This window comes from Pan paniscus, chromosome 5, assembly GCF_029289425.2.
Source record: "Pan paniscus chromosome 5, NHGRI_mPanPan1-v2.0_pri, whole genome shotgun sequence".
NCBI lineage: Eukaryota > Metazoa > Chordata > Mammalia > Primates > Hominidae > Pan > Pan paniscus.
In genome coordinates, this window is record NC_073254.2 from 134,313,000 (window position 1) to 134,339,141 (window position 26,142).

The following is a 26,142-nucleotide window of genomic DNA, read 5'->3' on the forward strand; positions in this document are numbered from 1 at the left end:
AGATATTTATTGAGTACCTATAGTGGTAGGTTAGGCACCTACCTAGCTGGGAACAAAAGTAACATGGTGCCTGCCCTCGTCATGCTTATGCTTTACTTTGGGGAGTGACACCAACATCAGGTAAACTAAATTATTCCACAAATGGTCCTAAGGGCCATGAAGGAACCATAAGAGTAATTATGGGAGGCGGGGGGGGGGGGTAGGCTGGAGGGCGGGAAAAAGTTATGAGGCTTATTTTAGACAGGGTGGCTAGCGATCTGACTACCCCATCATCAAAATTACATTAAAACACACACATTAACAAGAGAAAATGGGATGTCCTCCTTAACATCACTGTTAATTCAAATACTCAAATTAGGGTACTTTAGTAAATAAAATGAGCTTTTCTCCACTTGAAAGTTGGAACTCTTAGCTCTTACGCATACAACTGGCGAGAGTTAAGCCCACTGCAGTGTGAGCAGATGGCACCCAAAGTCCTCTACCCTGACCTGCCAAGACTTATTAATCTCCACCATTTAACACCTTGCTATTCATGGCTCTCTGTCCTGGAGAGACAGAACTATATTCTGTCCACTTCATGTCCAGCCCATAATATAGGGTGACTAATTAGAAAAAGCTGTAATGTCTGCACCAGCCAGAAGCATAGGACATATATTTTTTTTAACAAGTTCTTAACAATGCTTTAACTCAACTTCAATCCCTTCATTGATTTCAAAATCCATGTGGATTATCTTCCTAACTTATGTATCTACTCCTCACTGGATTGTTCAAATTGCTATTTTTTTCTCCTCTCTCCCCTATTCTCAGGGATCTAATATCAGACTCTTTAAGTAGATTTTTTAAATAACTGTCTGACAACAAAAGGTTGCCCTGGGCAAAATTATAATAGTAAAATATAGGTCATTGATTCTGCCCACTAAGGCTCTTCACAGCATTATTTCCTATTTCTATGTACAAATCTGTTCTCTTAAATTGCTTTTCCTCTAGCTCTTTATAATTAACTGAGTCCTACCCCATCTCCCTCTTGCAGGTTATACCCTAAGCCTAGAGCAACCAGCATCGTGGTTACAAATAAGGTGTCAGCAGACTTGGGTTCAAATGCCCACTTGACCTCTCACTACCTATAAGATCATGGGCAAGTAAATGAACCTCTTGGGGAAATAGAAGCAGTTACCTTGTCAAGTTGTTATGAAGACTAACTAAAATATCAATCACTCAGCACTATGCTTGGACCTAGCAAGTGCTCAATGCCTATTAAGATTTTATAATTCCATAATCTTTTTTCTAAGAATGATTAAAACATCCCTTTTATTAGCTCCTATCAGCCCAAGGAGACACAAAATGTAGGTATTTCTATCATCTTAGCAGTTTTTTGTTTTGCTTTGTTATTTGTTTGCAAAAAACAAAACAAAACAAAACAAAAACAAACAGTGGATATATAAGACAAAGTGGATATATTTATCTAGATATATAAATTAAATATGCATCCAATTTTTATTTATGCGGTTTCTATTAAACATGATACAAGTTTACTTGCATGTTTCTGATGATGTTATATATTCCAATCTCACAGAAAATATAAGAATTCAGAATGTTTAATTTTCTTAATTAATACATTTCTTTTGCATTATCCAATTTACATGCACCATTACACAACTTTATGATTTAGATAACTCCTCTCTTTTGGATTCAAAGATATTACTCCTGGGAATGATTCTACAGACAAATACTGCCTAGGAGAATAATTTTTATCTTGAAGTTTTTGGTAAACTTGACTCTTATATAGTACAGCTTCTGGTTACCAGCTGTCACTGCTATTTTCAAAGTCTATGGCTATGTCTTGCTGATGCCTTGTGAAGGCCATTTTGGAAGTCTTAGTTAAGGGGCAACATCAATTTCTCATCTTTTAATTATACTTTTTTTCTCTTTTTTGGTACCCTGGGTACATATATCATAAGTAGCACAGGTGAGCAAATTAAAATGTTACTTTTCCAGAGAGTATAAATATCTTGCTTTTATACTTGACAGTTATTTTGGAAACCATTTCATATTTTAAAGTTCTATTTTATTTTTTCTTGTGATTGAATAATATTCCATTGTATGACTATGCCTTAATTTATTTCTTCTGTCCTTACAGGACATTTAAGTTTTTTCCAGCCTTTTGCTACTACAAACAAGATTGTAATAAACATACTTTATTCCTTTGCATACATGTATGAGTACATCTTTAAGTACCTGACACTATTTTTTTGTTGTTGTTGTTAGTGGCTCTACTATTATCCCAATTGGGCGTACAGCCTCATTGCCTCTCTCATCCTTTTTCATAACAATGGACGGCACATCAAGTTGTTAGTTTTTCATTTGCATCCTTTTTTTTTGTAATCTTTCACTGGAGAGGAAGAAATAAGGATAACAATAATAATAATAACTATTAGAACTTGTTATTGAATGCATACAAGACATTCCCTAGAAAAATCTTAGAAATATTGGTGGTGGCATGAGTACTCTGTAGGTGACTGCACTGTTATTGGGACTCTACATACATTATCTTTAATTCTTACAATTAGACAGGGTGTATTTATTACATCCATTTTTCTAATGAAACTGAGACTCAGGTCGAATTAGTAATTTCACCAAAGTTACAAAGTTTAAGTACTAAAGCCAGGCTAGGTGCCTCAACACTCTAATTTCTAAACTTAGACTCTATCTTCAAATTTATAATGTCTCTCTAATGCATGACAGTCTTTATATGCTGATTCATTATGTCTTCCAAATCCTTCTGTATCTACTCAGTGTCCACTAGTTCAGGGGAGCTACTGAAAAACCTCCCAAAGTCTTCTTCCCTTCTATGATTCCTCTCACTGTCCAAATAACCTCACTCCCATACTAATTTGATTGCATCATAAGATAGCTCTTGTGATCTCTCTATTCCTATTTCACTATCTGCACCCACTTCTCTTGTCCCTCATTGATATGTCTACCATTTTGGTAGCAGTATCGGGGTGTAGGAGCTTTCTAACTAGGTATAAATGTAATGAGAAAGGGTGAAGGAAGCTCTGGCCAGGTAGAGGTCCCAGTCCCTTACATCACCTTAACCAAACAGCTTTATTTGTATCTGCTTTATGTGTAGGGGAGTTATTAATGTTTTATTTGAGAAAAATTTGCACAGCTAAAAACTAAACAGAAAACCATGAAATATTAGCTCCATAAGGACAGGAGTATTTTTTCTCTTTTGTTCACTCCAGTATTCTCAGCACCTATAATGGCAGTACATAGGATGTGCTCTCTCTCTCTCTCTATATATATATATATATACATATATATATATATAAAGCCGGGGTCTCACTAGGTTGCCAAGGCTAGTCTCGAACTCCTGGCCTCAGGCAGTCACGCTGTCTCAACTTCCCAAATTTCTAGGATTACAGGCATGAACAGGCATATTTTTGGATGAACAAATAAATGAATGGATTTAATTAATTTTGGCTTCATCTAACTGAAACTTTGGGCAATTCACCCAACTACTATAAGCCTCTTTATATTTTTCCCTCATATAGAATGCTCCACTTCCGCCTAATAGCATTGTAGAGATTAAAAATATAAAAATACCTAGCACAGTGCCTGAAACATTCTGGCATTTGGCTTTATTGCTCCATCTATATCAAAAACGATTTGCTGTTTCATAAACCGACCTTTAGCTGAAATTTCCTGTCCTCTTTCCCTTTTAATTTTTTCTTCATTAATGCCATTAGAGGTGTTCTCAAGGTCTTTCTCAATTAGCCTGGTGAACAGCTCTGGCTCTGCCTCTCATTCATTATAAAACTCTTTATTATCCTGCTTGGGCTTAGCACTTTCTGGCTTGAGTTATTGCTCTGTGTTCCACATTCTCTGTAAGACTGTAAGCTGAAGAAGCTGGGGACTCCAATCCATTGCCATCTCTCAATAGTTGTTAACAGTGCAAGTTCGATAATGATAAAGATCTTTTAAAATACATGTAGCACAACATAATAATAAGTGAAGGTTTATTTCACTTACCCACATAAAAATGTTAATATCAACATAACATAAAGTCTACTTCAAAGTATTAGATTTGGTACAATATACAATGTTCTAGCAAAATATGCATGTCAATGTATCTTTTTACACATAGACACACACGTATATCTGTGTCTGGCATTTGACTGTTTATCTGATTTTTGGCATTTGTCTATATCCCATGATAAAGGAAGGTAAAGAAAAAACAGGCTAGTCTGACACTTTTTGCTCACTTAATAATTTAATAACTTGGTGACTTGATCTTTCCGATTATTAAGATCATACTTATAAGAAGTGGAAAAGCCACTTATTCTCTTACAATCACTACTGAATTTACTTTTCTCCACACCACTTAGATTACCATAGTATGTGGCTTTTTTCATTTACACAGTTCTTGATAGCATACAGACTTTTCCTTGGCATGATAATTCTTGTTAGTAGCATTAACTACAAGTAATAGAATTTTTAGCCTTTCAGAATTTCTGTCACAAAGTCAGAGAAGAAAAATTCTACATGCCTGCAAATGTATTTCCTGTGCAACTGAAATATAAATGTGGTTTTAAAGTAGCAATATAATGCGTCTTTCAGAATGTGTTTATATTTTCAATTTGTTTTATCCTAACTCTCAAAATGAATAAGTCTGTGGTAGCCAACTGGCTTCAAAGTAGCTTAACCTTAGTTTTAAGACCATACTAAAAATATTGTCTGCACAACCTTTCCTAATCAAGTTTGAAAGAGACAGATGGGCCTGCTTTTTCCTTGTACTGTGTTTATGGTTATAATCTACATTTGCTCACATAACATATTAAAAAAAATCAGCTGCAGAACTGACATCAGAGAAAGCGATTCCAAATTCTAAATATATATTCTAAATTCAAAAAGGTAACAGTGAAGCCTATAAATTCCCTATTGATAATGACCAAAATCCATTTAAGCAAAAGTAATAAATGTGAAGAAACCTGTTTGTGAAAGGACAAGAATCCTGGAGGTCATTTCTGTAGAAGCTGCTAAGGTAGCACTTGAGAAAATTCCTAAGAGCTTATTTCCTTTCTTGCCATCTATAATTCCCAATCTCTCTGAAGGTTTATTTCACTTACCCACATAAAAGACTAGCTATATTACTGAGATATGGCAACGCATGCATACCTAATAGTATAGACAGTATTAAACTTCACAAATATTTGCTTCTCCACCCGGGGGGAGGAGAATTATATTTCCTTGCTTCATGGATGTCAGATTTGACCATAGGCATTGATTTGGCTAATAAAATGAACACAGTGACTTGGGTCACTTTCAGAGGAAAGCATTTAGAGCCAGTGTGTCCTTAGCAATGATCTCTTTTCATTCCTGATAAATGCTGCTCTGCTGGTCGGTGACTTAAAGTGCAGACTTGGAGTGGAGTTTCCAACTTGCAATACACACATAGTGGGAGGGAGAAATGAATCTTTAAAGTCTTAAGCCATTGAGACTGGTCATTTGTTACCTCAACATAATGTAGCCTATTCCCAACTAACAAATGTGATAAGGAGCCATGCCCCAGAATGAAGGGAGACTCTTTTACCTAGAAGGTAGGAAGGAAGAAAACATAAAGCAGGATTAGTATTCAGATTAGAGAAAGATAGCATATGTAAAACTGCCTAGCGCATATTTAATGATATGTAAAATTATTAAAGGATTAAGGAGGACTCATTTTGGGATGATTTTTATGTGTTGGGGTGATACAGGTAAAATAATTAATCTGTTCATACCAATAGTACAAGGGTGCTTACATTTTATCCTCAAAAATCATTGTAACCCTTAGTTGACAGTATGATTGGTGGCAGGGATCATGAAATTTTGGCAGGAATCAGAAAGATAAGGAGTTCAAGTCCTATCTCTTCCTCTTTTTAAATGTTCAACTTTGAATAATTTAAGCCGCAATTTCCTCATCTGTAAAAGTATAATGTGGAGGCTACCTCATAGCATTATTATGAAGATAACATATAATGCATGTTACGGGTTTAATATGGTATATGATGTGGCATACAATGTCTGTTCAACCAGTACAAATCTCATTATGTACATTTAGTTTATACTTTCCCACTCAGTAAATGGAAAAATAAAGTATATAGAGTTATCCAGGGTATAAAGCTATAGAGTATTGGTTTCAGGTTTTGGATCTTAATTTGAGACAGGGTGTTTCGAAGATTCTCAAAAGGCAAACACAGTTTTACCTTTAGGGCCAAAGAGGCCTGGGAGGCTGTTTTAAAGGAACACTGAGTCAGAGGGTGAGTAGCCGTGCTGTTTCCTTCTGTTAACAAAGACATTTTGAGAAGACCCCTGCAGGGTCTTCTTCCCCCTGCTGGGGGACACTGGCTTCTTCCTGTCCTTTCTTAGATTCTGAGAGTATAAGATTCAAGAGGAGGAAGGTGAGGATAAATACAACCTAACAGAAAAACTGCTATGTATTGCTATAGTTATTTTTGCACATATAATGTAACTACATAAAAATGCTTACCCACTGTGGTTCCCTTTTAGACAACAGGGCTGCCAGGTGCCATTGGCACCCAATTTAGTGACTGGGTAAGAAAAATCAGAAAGCTTCTAAATTCTAGATAATGTGAGAGAATTAAAACTGTGTTCCCTTTAATATCTTTTCCAAAAACTGTCATCTCTAACTTGGCCTTAGAGGGACAAGTAGTTTCTTACATGAGCAGGTTTCTAGTTTCAGCTCATCACTTTTCTTCATCATTTACACATGGCTTTTGACTTTCAATCATGGTACCATAGAACAAAATCCTTGGACCTAAAACATTTTGATGCAACATTAGCTTGATGACTCTGACTCTCAGTTTTAAAAAATGAATGACCTTCTCCCCGAATTATTTAATCATTATATAGGCTGGGATGTATTCTCTGTTTTCTTGCAGATCAGTGTCCATCAACATAAATTCCCTTGTGCATATGAAGTGTCACTTGTCAGTTATTGACTTGTTTTTATGTTCTTTGCCTCTTCAATCCAAAGCCTATTTCAATTTATAAGACAACTGGTCTAGATGCACAAAGTCTATCGGTACCGTCACTGTATAGTGGTGTTCTGAAAGCAGATATTCAACCAACATATTCAGGTGCATTCAGATGGACCAGGGATGGGCTCCACAGGTCTGAACTATCACTTATACATCTGTAGAATCACTGCTCTTAAGGTTTCTAGTGATTCCAATTGCGGATAACGTGTCTCACTCCACTTAAGGGATATTACAGCCTAAGACAACTTTAGTCCTGTGACTGGTTAATAAAGTACTGTCAAACTAGGAAATGATTATACTTGCAGGAAATGTCTACAGTTAGTTCCAGGCCAATAATCAGGAGAAAGAAACATTTAAACAAAGATTCTAAAAAATCCTTAGGATTGGCTTGGTGTAGAAAGTGAACATTGACTGCATCAGTTGAATCTCCCAGTTTCTGAATGAATGAATTGCTAGGTTTAGCATGAGCAGAGGATTTGTTTATCATCTTCAGTAAGAAATTTGGCTTGAGGCTGAGACCCAAACCTCATCAACTTGGTCTTAAGACCAAGACTCCATCAACTTGTTGGGGTTAGTTACTCAGTCACAGTTGATGAAGGGTTAAAATAATAACCTATTTAGACCACAAAAGAGGTCTAGGCTTTATGGAAAAGGCTGTTCCAGTTTAAAATATGGAAAAAGGTATTCTAGCCCAATATTGATCAAAATTAGATAACTTTCAAAAACATGTTAGAACAGAACATGATGAAAGTGTTATTTCTTTGTTAAGGTGGGTTGGGTTTGGCAGATAGTATTGTTAGGCGTCTGGAGAGAAAGATAGATTTGGGATATAACTGTTGAACATGTGAAACATACATAGAGATGAAGAGAGGTGTCTCAAGGAGTTTTCTTGCATCCTAATATTCAAATTACTTGTATATTACTTTTCCCTGCTAAACTAGTGTTTCTCCAACTCACTGTTAACGCAGGTTTTAAGATAAACACACACGCAAAAACAAAACAAAACAAAACAAAAAGGGAAAAACAAACCCACTCAGTTTTATGCAGGCATACATGATCCTGGCAAGTTTTGCTACATTATTTTCTATTTAGAGTTACTAGATGGATCTCAAGGTTTACCTCCTCCTGGAAGCATTTTCAGACCCTTTTCCCTCACAACCTCTTTTCTGTTCCACTGCTCTTCTCCCATGCCACCTCATATACCTATGATTTCATTCAACAAGTATTTATTGAGCACTTACTCTGTGCCAGGCAATATTTTAGCATGCTTAGGCTATGTTGGTGAACAAAAATTCTTGCCTTCAGTGGAGTTTACATTCTTGTTGATGAGAGGGGAGAAATTACAAGGAACTAACCCTTATTTAAATTGCAATGCAATAATTTACTTTCTCACCTGACTCCTTGAAGCCAGAGGACTGTGTTTTATCTCTATTAAAAAAGTAGGCCCACTGGCCCTGGTGGCTCATGCCTATAATCCTTGGGGAGGGTGAGCTGGGTGGGTCACCTGAGCTCAGGAGTTCCAGACCAGCCTGGGCAACATGGCAAAACCCCATCTCTACTAAAAATAAAAAAAATTAGCGGGGCATGGTGGTGCATGCCTGTAATCCCAGCTACTTGGGTGGCTGAAGTACAATAATTGCTTGAACCTGGGAGATGGAGTTTGCAGTGAACGGAGATCACGCCACTGCACTCCAGCCTGGGTGACAGAGTGAGACTCTGCCTCAAACAAAACAAAACAAAACAAAACAAACCAGTAGGACCTCAATAAGTATTTGCCTAATGACTGAAACAGGAATGACAATATTACAAGTGAAAGATATTCCTAAAAGACAATATTTGAACCTTTATTCCTCAGTACCAATTTATGAACTAGCACAGTAATTAGAGCAGTTGCATAGTAGAGTTTCCAACTTTATAGATGTAATTTTGGAAAGTTTTCTAGTTGAAATATTGAGTTGTCAAACATACTCAATTTCAGTGATCGTAATACTTCTTTTTAGTCAATGCCCTTGAAGTCTTTAAATTTTTTTTCAGTGAAGAATCTTCTATTCAAGCACAAAATAAAAATAAATCTCTACTCTTAACAGGATTTAAACTTCAGAATATTATGAGACTCAGTAGGGCTTTAAATTTGTCAATGCCCTTGAATCCTGTAAACTTCTTTTTCAGTGAAGAATCTTCTATTCTAAAGCACAAAATAAAAATAAACCTCTATTCTTAATAGGATTTAAACATCAGAATATTATAAGACTCAGTAGGGCTTTAAATTTAGGGTTTTAGTGAAGCTTTGTGGTTTAATATTCAAAATAACTCTTAAATGGTCTTAACTGAATGCCCATTTGTATACTTACATTTAGTATCCACACAACTGCTGTTTCTTGGAATTTTCTTTGAGTAAAATCTCCTAGAATACAGATAAGCTCCTGACATTTTTTTCTTTAAATATCCTTGTTAGAATGATTAGTGTCTGCAAACAATGATGACACATTCTTTACCTTAAATACATTTATTTAGTGCCCTGTCTGGGGTTGTGAATACAGTTGGTGGTCATAATGTACTTGTAGATAGTGATAAGTATTAAACTAGTGGGTTGGCCATATCCTTTGTGGATTCCCCATTGTTTACCTGGCTGTGGGCTTTCACTATGCATCTTCCTTGTTCTTTAGCTATGTCCACTAGAGGGTGAGTGGGAGGGAGGAAGAAAAGACAAAAGAAGAAGTTTGGCAGATCTGCTGAACAGTTTGATGATGCAAATTAGTTTGAGGATCAATTTAGGATTTCTCTATTCATATTCATCTTGCCTCTTATTGCCATGGATACATAAGTTGATTTTTATGAATATAGCATTTATAATGGCAAATTACAAGATGGCAGTATATTATACAGAGTCTATTTTTACAACTTGAAAAATAAATGCCAACATCCAGATAACTTAAAACAGCATTGTGAAAACATGCTATATTATCCCAACAAACATAAGGTCCAGACATGCAACATCATTTTTTTTTCAGACTTTTAGACTACCAGTAAATATTTTTGGAATTGAGTTCCATGAATGCGAGAAACTACATTAAGTTATAGGACTGGTTCTACTGATAATATCACAATAGGCTGTTTATATATCTTGAGTAATATATTTAAATAATAAAAATAGCAAATGTCATTCAAGTCAAGAATTGCTAGTTTTAGTCATCTTCACAATCCTTAAAGTTAGCACCATCTACCTATGCACTATGGATTGATGATGTTGGAAAGGTGATATTGCTCAAGATATTGAATGTCTATGTGATGCTTGGAATTCCATCAGTATAGGCTCACACTTAGTAAGAACTGCCAGGTGAGAGAGATAGGGCAGTGGAAATGAAATAATAGAGGTAGGAGCAGATAAGTCAAGCCTTCTTATTATAAAAAAGAATGGATGGAAATTGCAATCAATTGTAAAATTTAGAGTTTATATAAAATCCTAAATTTGATCACATATACTTTTTATGATATTCCATAAACTAGAGATGTGTATAGGGTTAAGTACAGAAGGTAAAGAAGAAGGGAAAAAAAGGAAGGAAAGAAGGAAAGAAGGAAGGAAGGAAGGGTAGCAATAGTGTCTTTAATATAATCAGAAATTACTTATTTACAGGGATTAATTAATTTCTTTCCATCTGTGCCACCCAAACACCTCCATTCCTTCCTACCCATCACACACACAGACTCACAAACACAAAAACACTGACACACAATCCCAGAATGGGAACCAATGGCTGGCACTAGACTACTTCTCATCCTTGTACAATCTGCCTGTTTTCCTAAAAAAAGAAAAAGAAAAAGAAAAACACTTTACAGCTACTGTTTTTCTTTCTTTTTGTAAAACCATAGACACTCCCACGTAGCACAAGCTCAATTCCATCCAAGCTGGGTGTGCTTTTAAATAAAGAAAACAGGTCTTCTAGCTCTGTGTTAGCAAAGTCACCTCTCACTGGCAGTGCTAATGCTAAACATGTAATAATACTTTATTGTCATGAGCAGGAATCTGCTTTGCTAATTAAATGCAGCTGTCAGTAATTACTACTTGTCAGTGTAATCTATTTTAGGGAACTCTACTTTGAATGATAAAAGATGGGCTTGATATTGAGAGGGTGGGATAGGCAAGGTGACTGCTTACTTCCCCAGATCAGAAACTCACTCTTTCTTATGATGAATGAGTACCTTTATTGTGATGATGTCTTATCTGAATTATTCTGTATTTCTTTAGTGCATGAGTCATAAAGTTTGAAATTAAATAGTTTTTTTAATATCTAAAATCTAACTGTCGCCCCTCTTTGTAATGCCAAGTACTAAGACTGTCGCAGAGTTATAAATGCGTCATGATGGTAATTTGTAATGGATGATAAATCTATAAGAAAAGCACCAATAGTGAAGTCACTATAATCTCTACCATCAAATATTTAGTTCAGTATGAATGTACCTTCTAATTGCTGGCAAATTTGATTACACATAGAGGAGCATCATTTTGAAGTGGGGAGTAGTAACCATTCCTTGTATAACCTTTTTCACTGATATTCAACCAGGTTTTCTCTGGGAAAATGTTTAGATTTCAGTTTAAGACTTTGAAATTTGCAAATCAAAAGAAATTCATGGTGTTTGCATGTAATATTAATTTATCTAACTGATTCTGGTATGAACCTAAAACTCTGTAATAGCCTACATCTGCATGACTAAAAGCAATGTCAGGACAAGCATACTGCAGTCTGCTTTGCTCCACGGGATTGGTATTGGGACTGCCACACATGCTGGCACTGAGTTCTGGGTCCAAGGGGAATAGACCTTTGCCCTCACCTCCCCTAACTTCTCTAACTTCTCTTGACATTTAAAATGAATGTGGTGGCAGTGGAAAGGGAAACTGGAATCTCAAGGAGTAAAGTGATGGGGTGATGGAAGGATCAACAAAAACAAAGCAAGCACAGCAGGAAGTATGAAGGAGGTTTGGCGCACAAGTAGCTTTTACCCCACTGAGGCTGAAAGACTTATCACACCCTCAGAGCATCCTGACTGCCTCATCCTTCTTCTTCCACCATCTGTTTTATATCCAACACTCCAATAGTCCTTGTGTGCTAGATAATTATCTTGTTGTAGGTCTCAACAAATTTGGCAGCTACTCTTCTGAATACAGTACATTATTTAAATAGAATTAATAATTTGAGTTTTTTGTCCCAGGAAGAAAGAAAAAAGTTTTTCAGATGGAAATAATGACAAAAAGTAGAACTACTTAAATGTATGTTTGAAATACAGTCGGCAAAAGACACACACTTGCATTCTTCTTCCTGCTACTCCCTCTTGGGTAAGAGATGCACAGTCCGGTGGGAGTGGTATAAATGTCCCCATTTCCATGACATAAATTCTCACTTCCTTTGCTGAGAAAATTTAGATTATTCCAGATTTTTTAAAAAATGTTTAAAATTCCAAGTGATCAGCATCTCAAAAGAAGAAAGAACACATTAAATAGACACCTTTAAAAAGTAGGGTTTATTGAAAGAGAAAAACCAAGAAAATAAACATGGATAATGGTTGGAATTCTGAATTTTTTTCACTTTTATGGGTCCTACCGCCTCCTCCAATGCATTCCTAAATGGCCTGTAATATGCTGAACTGTCTTTTGTATCAATGAATGAAGTTCTTAGAGTACAGTAGTTGCTCGGTAAATAGCTGCTGAATGTAGGAGCAATGATTCTGAGCTATTATCATGATATTGAGTTACTGTCATGTTTCCTGCTACCCGCTCCAGCTAGATGAAGTGAGTAGGGGATGCTTCCCGGCAAATGTTTAGGCAGCAGGGCCAAAGGTATGTGTCCAACCTTCTGGTTTAGTGATGGTTACAATGGGGAGAACATGGACCCTATTTCCTCACATGAGCATCCACAGGTTCCACCCAGCTCCACGCTCACAGAGGTCCCTATTTTCCTTTTCTGCACTGTACTCCCTTTATACATCAGTCTCCCTTTTTTCTACCTTGGAGAGCCAAGACCCCACTTGGTTCTCTTCTGAAACAATGAAGTCTTTCTCCTCAAGCCTACTGTAGGTATCTAGGGAGTCCTGGGTAAAACAAAGACTGCAACATGCGTCATTACCAGAATGTCTGCCCCAGCCTTGTGTTGGGTAAAAAAAGACAGGCTGATAGAAGGGGTCTTCCCAAACGGTAAACCACTGGCACAGAAAGGCAGCAAGCACCACATTAACCATATTTAGGACTTCATAACATTTTTCTCAGCATCATTATTAATATATCCCCTTTCAATTTCAAAAGTCTCTCAGTATGGATTGTAAGTCCTACGTTCAGCTACTTATAACACGTGTAAGACTTGTTCAGCTTTCCAACATTTCAATATTTTGGAATATTAAAAGTATGTAGGGAACTACCTGTAGACCAAGAATGGCTGATTGTTATTGTGATAGAATTAAGTCACAGTAAACCGCATGGTTGCAAGATAATAAAACTAGGCCCTTTCTTAGGGCAATGGAATTATTGGTAATCAGAAAGCTACTAAAGTCAGAGAAAGAAGTTAAGGTGTCTTTTAAAACAGGATACAGTTACATCTTCAAAATAGTTTAAGAATTTCAAAGTAAATTTATAACTAAAAGTACAGAGAATTAATTTGGTTCTACTTTTTTATTGCTCATGATTTTCTCTCACTTTAAGACAGGAAATGGGAATATAATATACACATAATTAGGGAATATTAATTAAAATGTTTTTATGTACTTTAGAGGAAAGCAAAGAACATAATATTTAATTACTACTTTGTTTTTAACTTCAGGAATAATATACAAGAAGTCACCTAAAATGGTCTAGTTTATTCAGTAAATTAAATATGTCAATGTCTTTAGAGAATAGTGTATTATATTTTATATATTTTGAAGGTAATATTACATTTTACATGTTATATTTTTGAAACGAATTTCTTATTTTACTTGCATATATAATTACTTACCAGGGGATGACCATGCACATCTAAAAAAAGAGTTGCTTCCAAATGTTTGCCATTAAATGTATTAATCTACAGGTCATTTCTATTTATTTAGTACTAGAGACACATCTGTAGTGTGATTACCATACGTTGTTCGCTAATCTTCTGATCTTATTAAGTTTTCCATTTTGGTCATGGTAAAAGAATTTAATTTCATACTTATTTCCATTCTTAAAAGAGAACTCAGATTTTTAAATCTCATTAAGTGGCTACTAATAATTGGTTAAATATAAGTCCTCTGCTTTGTAGAGAAAAATGAACTTAAATAATATGATTATTAGATATAATTTAAAAAATTTAAATAAAAGAAAACCTCAAAAATGAGCTCATGGACTATTACAGAACTTTTTGAAGGTTTCTTGGTCTGCAAGTAGAAAATGAAAATAAAAATGGCCTAATTCTCTATAGACTATTATTACAGAAATGGAGACCTAAATTGTCTCTTAAAAATTATTATAATCATATTGATAGATGGATGCTTACTTCTAGGCAGTTAGAACACTAGAGAAAAATAGGTAGTAGGGGGTTAGGGCAGGACGAAGGGGTGGAGTTTTCCCTGCTCCACCAGGCACATTGTCCCCATTTTCTTATATCGTGCCCTCACTATGCGTTTTCTCCATCATCTAGCACACTCGATACTGTTTGTTTCGTTGAAAGTTGGGTTGCCCTTGGGCTTACAAGTTCTTTGAGAACTTGTAATATAAAGACTAATAAAGTAATCATATTCTCAGATCCAGCACACTGCCTGACACACAGTACCTGTTCAATGTATACTGAAATAAGTTCAGCGAGTAAGAAAGGCATAAAAAAGTCAGACACAGGGAGAGTTAAGATGATTATTTCTCCTATCAAAATGTATTTAGTGCTTCCTATATAATCCAGACACTATGCTAGGCACTGGAGATATAGGTACTGTTGGGGGTGGGGAGAGAGTGTGTGTCTATGTGTGTGCGTGACAGGGGAATAACATTAACTCAATAGAGTATGATCTGTACTACTGAACAGAGAAGCAGAAAGATAGCCCATCCTGGCTTGGGTGGAGGTGGGTGAGCTACAGAGAAAAGGGGCAAGAAAACAAAGAGAAGTAGTGTGGAAGATAAGAGGTTAGACAAGCAGAGAACCCTTAGGGAGAGGGATCAGCATATAGAAAGGAATGAAGTATGAGGGAGCATGGTCCATTCCTTCCCTGGAGTCACCCAATTGTAAGGACCTTGCAGAGGAGTGACAGAAGTTGAGTCCCAGGCTGGTCCACTGGAATAGTAAGGGCTTTGTAGGTTGAGCTAGTTTGAACTCTACCCTGAAGGTAAGGGATGCTGCAGGTTAGTAAGCAAGTGAACTGCATGATCAGATTTGTAGTCAGAAAAAAAATCAAGCATTGAAGAGGATGGAGATCCAAGGTTTATTAGGAGGCTACTATGATTCAGGTGAGAAGTTCCAATGGCCTGAACTTAAGGAATAGCACTGGGGCTGGTGAGATAGGTAGTGTTCAGGAAGCAGGATTGTCACATCTTGGTGACAGACTACAAGTGGGAGGAGATGATCTTGAGGTACCTATGTTCCTGCTATGATCTTTATGACAAACTATTCTTAGTTTCTCACTTTTCTTGGATGTCTGCGCAGATGATACTGCCAATACAGAAGAGCAAAATAACATAAAGTATTTGAGAAGAGGTAACCTTAAAAAAGTAATGGTGTATAAAAATTTTCAAGCACTTGATCTTTTTGTTGGTAGTACACAGTTGGAAGCCCTTATTTAAAGAATGCTAATATTTGTGGAATTCAGAAACTCCCAAAGTAAATGCTGCTACAAATAACCCTTAACTCACTGGCAATCCATTTCAGAATGGACAGGGTATGAAGATAAGATAAACAACTGATTAAGAAAAAATAATTATATTCAGAGAAAATCTGAAAATATTATGGCTAATATGCACATCTATCAAGACAATGGGAATAATGTTCTTCACTTTAAAGAGTCAGATATCAGAGCTAAGTTGGTATCACACATCTAGTCTAGATTTGGAAACAGAGGAATTGAACCATAGTTAAGTAAAAATAAAATGGAAAGAAGTATCTCCCAGCTACCCAAGCATCTGCAAGCCCATCAGTCCCACATACAACCTTGTACCCGTCTTGTGCTCTGCCTCTGCCCAGTTTCCCCAGGTCCTCCTGTCTGGGTGCCTCAGCTCTCTGCTTCTGAAGTTCTGAGTGCCCACACTAAGGAGCTCTGTGTCTGCCCCATTAAACCATGTGCCAAGTACCACGGAAATAGGGATGAAAAGAATACAATCCCTGTCCCTGAGAAGCACTCAAGTCAGGTGAGCAAGACAACAGTCCTTGAGCCTTTTCTGGATGTTTTCAAGGGTGCGAGGGGACCTTTCAGATCTGCAGGAACCCTAGAGTTCCCCGTGGCAAGCTTTTCCAATTCTCCATGCTGCATCCCTGGGAAGAAGGCTCTTTTCCAGTGCCCTCTCATCCTATATTGTTGCATTCAGCTCAGAAAAAGTGAGCCAGATAGAAACTTTAGGTCACAGACAGCTAGCTCACCAGATGAGGACATTCCATTTGCATAAAATGTCAGTTCCCACTACTGCCTACAGAGTGTGAGTGCAACTGCAGTCATGTACTGCATAACATCGTTTTGGCCAATGACACACCACATAAACAACAGTGGTCTCATTAGATTACACTATTATGTCTTTACTGTACCTTTTCTATGTTTAGATACACAAATCCTTAACATTGTATTATGACTGCTTACAGTATTCAGTATAGTCACATGCTATACAGGTTTGAAGCCTAGAGATGATAGGCTATATCATATATCCTAAGTGTGTACCAGGCTATATCACCCAGGTTTGTATAAGTACACTTTATGATGTTCACACAATGACAAAATCAGCTAACAATGCATATCCCAGAATGTATCTCCATTGTCAAGTGACAAATTACTGTATTTAGAAGGATTTTGGCAGACTTATTTAAATCTATTTTAAAATCGATTCAATTGTTTGCTAAAAATTAATGTTATCTAATTCTTTGTTCTAGTGGCCATTGCATATACATATGAAAAGTATGTACACAAAGTCAAGAAATTGAGCCTTATTGAAATTAAATTACTCTTTTGTTCATTGCAAGGAAGATACAGGAAAGTAGGGAGGCATGGGTTTTAAGGCCCAGAAATCCACAGAAAATACTTGGGGGCTAACTGTAACTAAGAAGCCCATTAGTGTGAGGGTTAAATATGGGCTTCAGAGACAGATGGTGTGGGTGAGGATCATGGCTCCACCCCTTTAGCTCTGGGTCCTTCCTGGGCCTCAATTACCTCATCTGTGAAATGGAAATACTAACGGCATATGTCCCAATGAATGCTTTGTAAGGGCAAAATGTATAAAGACCTATACTGCTTGATACATAGTAAATATCAACTACCAGAATTAAATGAGTGGCAAAAAAAAAAAAAAAAAATCTAAGAATAAAATTAAACTTGATCTTTTAAGTCAAGTTATTCACATTTAGTGACCAGAGTTAGGAAATAGCTTTTCCCTTTATACACTGAGTTCTATAAGGTATGAAATATAAAGATGTCAGAAGAAATTTGTGTAACCTAAAGTTTTCAACTCATATCAGATATAAACACAAATATAAATATTTCAATTCCATAGCAAAAACTTTCATTCTTTTCCATTTACTACATCTGGATAAGAGGATACACATTCCAAAGAATCGAGTGAACTTATAAAGCGAGGCCTTGCAAATAAGAACAATGAATTAGCTGTCCCAAAAGCCTCCTCTTTTTTTTTTTTTCTTTTTTTAAATTAGACGGAATCTCACTCTGTTGCCAGGCTGGAGTGCAGTGGTGCAATCTCGGCTCACTGCAACCTCCATTTCCCGGGTTCAAGAGATTCTCCTGCATCAGCCTCCTGAGTAGCTGGGATACAGGCATGCACCACCATGCCCAGCTAATTTTTGTATTTTTAGTAGAGACAGGGTTTCACCATGTTGGCCAGGATGGTCTTGATCTCTTGACCTTGTGATCTACCCGCTTCGGCCTCCCAAAGTGCTGGGATTACAGGCGTGAGCCACCGCGCCCGGCCCCAAAAGCCTCCTTTTAATTTCTGTGTTCAGCATAGGCCTTTAAATCTGGTATTACTTTAACCAAGTTTAAGTCTTAAAACACATAATTCTTTCTTCATACACTTCCCTCAAGAGTAAGAGAACCCATGCTTTAAAATGGAGAACCATGTATTCAAATACACATAATGAGCATGTTGTGCCCATTAAGTTTAATCATCTATGATGATGGTATGTTGATGTTAAAGATGGTGGTGATGACAGCAGTATCAATTACTACTTCCTGAATTTTTACTATGTATGACACTCAATGCTAAGTATTTTACATAGATTATCATATGGATATCAATGAAGTGGTATTTCCATTACCATATAATAGATAAAATTACTAAGAATTTGGCCCGGTGCAGTGGCTCACGCCGGTAATCCCACCACTTTGGGAGGCTGAGGTGAGCAGATCACTTGAGGCCAGGAGTTCAGACCAGTCTGGCCAACATGGCAAAACCCTGTCTCTACTAAAAATACAAAAATCAGGTGGGCATGGTGGCACATGCCTGTAGTCCCAGCTGCTCAGGAGGCTGAGGCACGAAATCACTTGAACCCAAGAGGAGGAGGCTGCAGTGAGCCAAGATTGTGCTGCTGCACTGCAGCCTGGGTGACAGAGCGTGAGTCCAACTCAAATAATAATAATAATAATAATTAATTAATTAAATTACTAAGAACTAGAAGAATGAAGTAACTTGCCCAAGACACCATAGTTAATAAGCAGTAAAGCAGGGATTTTAATTCAGCCAACCCTGTCTGACTATAGTACTTACACTCCAATGAATACTTCATTTATGTTGAGGCATGTTCAGAATTATTGTGATTTTTTTCATTGACTTGAGTTAGTTAGCTATGGCAGAGAGCATTACAGTGACATTCTAATATGTTCTTGAATAGTTCCCCAAACTATACTCAAATAGTAAGATTGTTAATATTTATGATAGAACAGTTGTGGTACCTCATTAGCAGTTTAAAGATTCTGTTACTTCATGTTAATTATGCCTTGTATGCCTTTTTAAAATAAAAAGTACAATTACAGGCATTCTTCCTTTTGTCTACGCCTAAACTTAATTTAATTTAATTTAATTTAATTTAATTTAATTTAAACCGGTTTATTATTTCACACTTCTTACACCATCCTTCTCCTTTCTATGTCAGGCCATTCCATCTCATAAAAGTTATTATTCCACAAGGTTTCATAGATAGTAATGTCCTGAGATCATCATGACAAAATAAAATATCTATTCAGTATTAAATCACATCTTAAAACTGTGCAATTATAAAGACACTTGAAGCTTTTTTTTTAACCTCTGGAGAAGCAACATGTGGAATGCTCTGCTTCAGTACATGCAGTAAATATTAATGGGATGCCAACTGTGTGTATCCAAGTCTGAGCAGAATAAGTCTTCTCACTTCACACCTTCTATAAAACTCAGATTCCTTTGGCAAGTACTATACACCGTAGTAACACAACATTGACCTCTGTGCAAGAGGTTCACATTATAAGGATATCATGGGAAGCATAAAACATTCAGTATCAGATTCTCTGAGCTATTAAAACTACTTAAATATGGCATCGGTTCTTAAAGTTACCTAATTTAAAAGTAGCTGAACCTTTGGAAATTATTGAGTCCATTAAAAACTACATTAAGTTACAGCACTATGCTCAAGGACCGCTGTGGTTCAGGTTATGTCACGGCTTCATTACAATTGCCTTCCTTATGAATTTCAGAAGAATTCACTAGAAGTTGAAAATTATCATAAATCTCATTTGCTAGAATCTATTTGCTTTACATCTAACTTGCTCCCCACTGGGCCCTCTATTTAAGTAAACTTAAAAACAAAAATCTATTCAAGAGCAGAGTAGACTGCCTGGACTCAAATGCCAATTCTGCCATATAGTAGCTGCAGAGCTTGAGTCATTTACTTAGGTTCATAAACCCTCACCTTCCTCAACTCCTAAATGGTAGTAAAAATGATAACATCAATGAAAAATAAAATAATAGCAGCTGTACCTACTTATTTTCCCTCTGTAAAATGGGAAATGACAGGAGAGCTACCAGAATTAAATGAGTTAATATGAGTAGAGCTCTTTGGACATTGTCAGGCACATAATAAAAGTTATTACAAGTGTTTCTTAAATAAATTATTCAAAAAAAGTATCATACTCCATATTTTCAATATCAAACTAGTAGAGCATTTATGAGTATCATTCTCAAAGTGATGCTGACTTCACAAACCATGTATGGCACAAAGGGATTCTATTCCTATTGTACAAGGTTATTAAAAAACAGATATATACATAAACAGAAACATAAATATATACTATTTACATATGTACAATGTATATATACATACACATTGTGTATATATATACACACATATACATAAATATATGTATATATAAATAAATATAAATAAAATTTACCTCCCCCATGCAGAGTCAAGTTAGGCAAAGTGGTCTAAAGTCAAATAAACTCTTCAACCATTTCTTAATATGGACATAGCTTTCCTTCATAAAACTTCAAGAAGAAGAAAAATAATCTACTGGACCAATGCCAATTAATAGTAAGACACCATAATGGAACTTCCATATGAGATTTAGAGAGGTTCATTTATCCTATCTACATTATATGAATTTCCATATGTAATCTTTTACTCTACTTTTGATAAGGGTTAGCTACTCTGAAATGTTTTTTACTTAGATTGGTGACTTTTAAATGAAGTTACTAATATCTTGCTTTAATTGCACTTCTGCTTAAAGGTTAAGATAACATTAAAACTCAGAAACAAACATTGATTCCAGAGGCAGCAAAATTTGTCAACAATTAAATTAGATACCAGAAAATATATACAAAAGGTTACATTTTTGCTAACTTGAAACAATTAATGTTGAATTCACAGAAAGCCTAAAATACAGGATTTTTCTGAATGGTAACAGTTTAATTTATAATGAAAAGTTTAACTAGGTATTTTTGTTTTGAGCTCCCCTCACCAAAAAATGGAAAGGATTTAAATGATTTGAAATCTATGGCTTAAACAATTTCCTTAACTTGACTTGTTCTCTCTTTTAAGCTATTCACCTGTACTTAAAATAAACTATTATTCCATTACCAAATAATAATTCTTCACTTAATTGCAATCATCTCAGAATATGAAAATATTGGGATAAAGTATTTAGAAATCCAAAAAATTCATCCATATAAAAACCAATGAAATATAGAAATATTCACAAAATTTCAATGTTCAAACACAACTCTAGTGTTACTGCTCATACTCTATTCCCAAATTGGAATCATTTTTAGTAAGCATTCTCTCCTCCACTAGCCCCTTTTACTAGGAAGTTACCTTGAGAATTATTTTATTCATGAAATGAGGGTGCCTACAATAAATAGACCATCCTGCTAGACATGTCAAGAGCATCAAATAAAATTCACTTCAACTAAAATTTCCATAAGACATTTCCCCTTTTCTAAAAATCCTAAATAACTACTTTTGTTAACTTGTTCATTTATATATAATTGCTTTTTAAAAAAACGTTACTGTTTCTGAGATTGTAAAAACAAAGAGACGGTAAGATTTAGGAGCAAAATATTTCTTGTGTTCTATGAATGCGAATTCACTTTTTCAGTGCAACAAGAATATTTGCATTTACTCATAAATGAATACTAATGACAAATTCAGAGCTGGCATTACTCCATAGAAATCACACACAGAAAGCCAGAGCTAGAAATCATACAGTGCACAGATAGTTACATTACTCTAAAGTATTCAGACAAAGAGCAAGGAGATTAGAGTCAACATCAATTCTCTGAAGTTGAGTCACATCTTAACGACGTGGTGGGATAAGGATAATTGTAGAATTTAGGAGGGAAACAAAGTTGGCTAGTTAATATCTTATGTGATTTCTGAGTCAGCAGCTCTTTGTTGACCACCTACTCTGGGCAAGATGCTGCTTCCCTAAGTAAGCCACTGCTCTACAGTTCTATTTACACTGTGTAGGAGTAAGCATCCTGCTTCTACCAGAAATCCTCCCTTTTTGTTTAAAATAACAACCCAGCTCAACTTTGCATATTGTGTGTGTTCATGTGCTCAATAAATACTTTTTGAATGAGTGAAAATTCAGTGAGTAAGAAGGTTATTCATTCAAAAACATCTGTGTATGCCGGCAAAAATGGTGAGGACAATGATAAAAGCATAATGAAAACACTGGGCAACACCTCCTCACAAAGATGTCAAAGGGAGCAACTTCAAATGTTAAAATTTAAGCATGAGCTCTGGCTCAACCTAGAAACCAGGATCCCAGTACTTGCTGTAATACTCCATTGAATATTGTGCTCATAATTTCCCATGTAATTTGCTTACATACCTATTTGAAAATATTTTTCTCAAGTAATGATGTTTCTATATGTTTTATTAATTGAAAAAAGAGTGTTTCTAAAAGGCCAGAGTAGCTTGGGAGAGGCCAAAGCAGTTTTCTTTTTCACTGTTAAAACACTGGAGGCGGTTAAATTTAAGCAACAGTTTCCTTCCCATTGCTATGTGTCTTGTAATATCTTCTTGTGTCTCCATCAGTTCACTGGTGAAAAACTTCATATTCCTGAAGTTAAGAAGCCTGCCCTGATACTCATGCAGTTACTTTGAGCAATGACCAAACAGAGAGAGGAAGGTAAGTAGTATTGTTTTCATTTCTTTAAAAACTTCACTAGGAGGAAACCCCAAGGTAACAATGACAACAACAAAAATCTATTGCAACATAATTGATAGCAATAAAACCTTTTTAAAAAAATAATCATTTTTGATATTCATGTTTGTAATCCCCTTTTATTATCTTCAACTTTTTCTTGAAAAGAGCTTAATATATTTGAAATAAATTATAATGTGTAATTTGTCTAAAGCTCTGAAATATGTAGAAACTACTAAGTAAAACCTTTGAGAAGCACCAGCTGTTTATTACTTCTAGCAAATCAGTTTAGAAAGGAGCACTAGCACAGAAAGAAGGCCCACCCACCCACTTTCGCTCCCACCCAACCCGACCCTGCATGCTATTTATCAGACCAAGTTTACATAAATCAGAGAAGAGTTACAGTGCTATTAAATGTATCCACGAAGTAATATGACATAAAGCACTTTGCAAATATTAAATCTCTCCCCAGTGTTTTTTAAGAAGAAACTGGTATTCGTATTCGGAGACAGAGAGTAGAGGGGGAGAGAGGGGAGGGAGGGAGAGGGAGAGAGAGAGGGAGAGGGAGAGAGAGAGGGAGAGGGAGAGGGAATAGGGAGAGAGGGAGAGGGAGAGAGAGAGAGAGAGAAAGAGAGAGAGAGAGAGACCCACTGGGTGAAGACAGGGTAGACCACGGATGTGAGCATCAGCTCCCTTGGGTGGGTGCCCTGAAGCACTGAAGTAGGGAAGCGGAAGAGTAGAGGAAACCCACCAAGGTGAAGTGACTCCGGAGTTGTTTGTTTGCTGGGCGCTTGGAACCTCCAGGTAAAGACATCCACCTTAAGCTGGACGCTCCTTGCAGGTTGCCCTAAACCAAGGTGGTCGCCCAAGTAACAGGAGCAGGAGTCTCAGCGCTCCAGTGAGTAGCGACAGCGACCTCTCAGACTTGTTAGTAGTAACAGTATGACCACCCCTCGACTGCATCCATCCCGCGCGCGCGCGCGCGTGTGTGTTGGGTGGGAAGAGATGCATAAAGTGGGGCTGTGAGGGGTGTGGGAGGGGCCAGCTGGGAAGAGAAAACACCCCACCCACATGTTAACTTAGCCTTTGCCTGTTCTTTGCCTGCCCTCTGCCTGTCCTCTGCTGGGGCCTCGCAGGCCCCCACTGTCCCAAAGCTGCCCTCGCGCTCCAAACAGCTCCACAGCCACCCCAGAAGTGACCGAACGCGAACCCCTAAACTCTGGCGAGCGCAGTAAACGCGTGTTCCCTTTCTCCCTCAAAGAGAGCGCTACCCAGCGCTCTGGGAGAGACTGAGAGAGAAACAGACAGGCAGGCTGACTGACACCTTCTGTCTAATTTTACCCCAGGAATTGCCCCCGCCGTTTCTCATCTCGCACTAGTTTAACCTCTGGTCCTAAGCAAACCTCTCAAAAGTCTTCCCCAGGCAGCGCCCAGGAGAACCGAACCCCACAAAGTGCTTTTTTGCTGGCATCACCCGGATGCTTCCCTTTGGCGATTTGCCCCTTCTCATTTCCCCCCAAATCTAGAGGTCTCAAAGCCCCTCCCCCGCGCGAGGCGGGCAGCGCGCCTTGCTCACCATGGTCCCCGGCGGTGGCGGCGCAGGCGGGAGCCTCAGGGCGCGGGGGTCGGCGGCGGGTCGCGTGGGGTCACCCGGCCGCTGCTGCGGTCCGGACGGCAGTTGGTCCAGTAGTTTCGGATGCCCGGGCTAGGCTCGGCGGAGAGCGAGTCGGCGTGAATGAGAGCAAACCAACAGGGCTGTGCGTGGCGCGTGTGAGTAAGACGCGGGCGGGCCCCACACGCAGGCGGCGGCGGCGGCGGCGGCGGCGAGGTCTGAGGCGGGGAGCCGGGCGGGGGGGCAGGCGGGCGAGAAGTAGTGGAGTTTAGGGCGCGTTTCCTGCACTTCCCCGAGAGGCTGGAACCAGGTGCGGCAGGGCGCGCTCCCGTGGCGCGGGCACGGCACGGGCGGCCGCAGGAGCCGGAGTCCGCGCAGTGCCGGAGACCGCAGCCGCTCTGCGGGGGGAGGTGCGCATCCTCCTTGCCCCACGAGGGCACCGGCGCAGCCCCGGACCCTGCGCGCAGAGGGCGAGACTTCGGGCGTCCTCGGTGACAGCTCCTCGGGCAGCCCGCTCCCTCCCAATCCGCCCAAAAGAGCAACACTCAGTGTGACTAGGATCTTCCCTTCCTGCGTCCTCGAGCCTCCGGTGCCAAGCTGTGCGGGCGCCCCGCTCCCCGCGGCTGGCGCTGTCACGGCCGCCGCCCGGCCCCCAGAGCGCCCGAGCCGGCAGCTGCCTCCCGGAGACGTGCCCAGCTGTGTGCGCGTGTGTGTGTCTAAGCGAATCTCTTCCCCTCCATCACTTGGGCGCGCAGGAGGGACCGGGTCCCTGGCTACCAGCTGCAGAGTGGCTGCCAGTCCACACCCTCCCGGCTCTCTCCCCACCCACCCCGCCCCTACTCCTCCTCGCCTTCCCCTCCTCCCCCTGCTCCTCCTCCAGCTGCCGCTCCCGAGCTCCCAAAGGCAGCGGAGAAACCGCAGCGAAAGGGAGGAGGAGGAGGGTGGGGAAGGAAGCGCAGGTGTCTTTGGCGGAGAGACGGGCGCACGCACCGGAGCGGCTTGCTGCAGGGGGAGGGCAGGGCCTTAGGCGGAGAAAGGGGAGGAGGAGGATTTACCCGGAGGCGGAGGTCCCGCTGCTGAGCCACTGCGCGTCCCACCCAGGCGCTGGAACCGCGGGCGAGCAGCGCAGTGGGGGGGCCGGGTGGGCGCGCAGGGCTCCCAGTTGGACTGAGGTCGCAGCTTGGGGAACCTGCGGAGGTGACCAGGGTGGCAGAACTCGGGGACACAGAGGTCGGAGGGACCCAATTGCTGAGGCGCTGAGACCGGTCTCTCTGGGGTGAGGGGGATGCCTAGACCCAGAGCTTGGAGCACACAGGCGTCCAGGAAGCTGGTGTGTGTGGCTCCAGAGTGTCAGGCGGGAGAGCCGGAGGCGGTGAAGGGTCGGGCGGCGGCCGCGGCGTGCTTGGGGCTGCTGTGTGCATCCGGAGTCACAGGGGGCGATCACCGCCTAGCTGGGAAGCGGAGCTCAGGACTCAGCCTTCTTTCAGGTCCCAAGTCCAAAAGCCGAGAGGCACACTAGCCTTCCCAATTTAGTCTGTGTTCCTCCAACCCTTTGCCCCCAGCAAAACAAGAGGCCAGGAGCTGATTCTACCTGCTACTTACTGTGCTCTTTACCGGACTGAAAGGACTCTACTGCTCCAAGGAGACTGATGTGTTGCTTCCTCTCTCCCA

General features: G+C 39.0%; 1 protein-coding gene across 10 annotated transcripts in view; it reads right to left on the bottom strand.

The window, feature by feature from the left end:
- Positions 1-25,937, bottom strand: part of HS3ST5 (heparan sulfate-glucosamine 3-sulfotransferase 5) — a 287,217-nt gene extending 261,280 nt beyond the window's left edge. For 7 of the 10 annotated variants that reach the window (XM_034962730.3, XM_055114072.2, XM_063605428.1 and 4 more), the window contains exon 1: positions 24,436-25,278. The gene's annotated coding sequence lies outside the window, so the exon portion shown is untranslated. Of the gene's footprint in view, positions 1-23,610; positions 25,279-25,526 lie in introns of those variants that run through there. The other 3 variants (XM_057302581.2, XM_014345452.5, XM_063605429.1) reach the window with 2 other exon arrangements.
- Between the last annotated feature and the right edge of the window lie 205 nt (positions 25,938-26,142).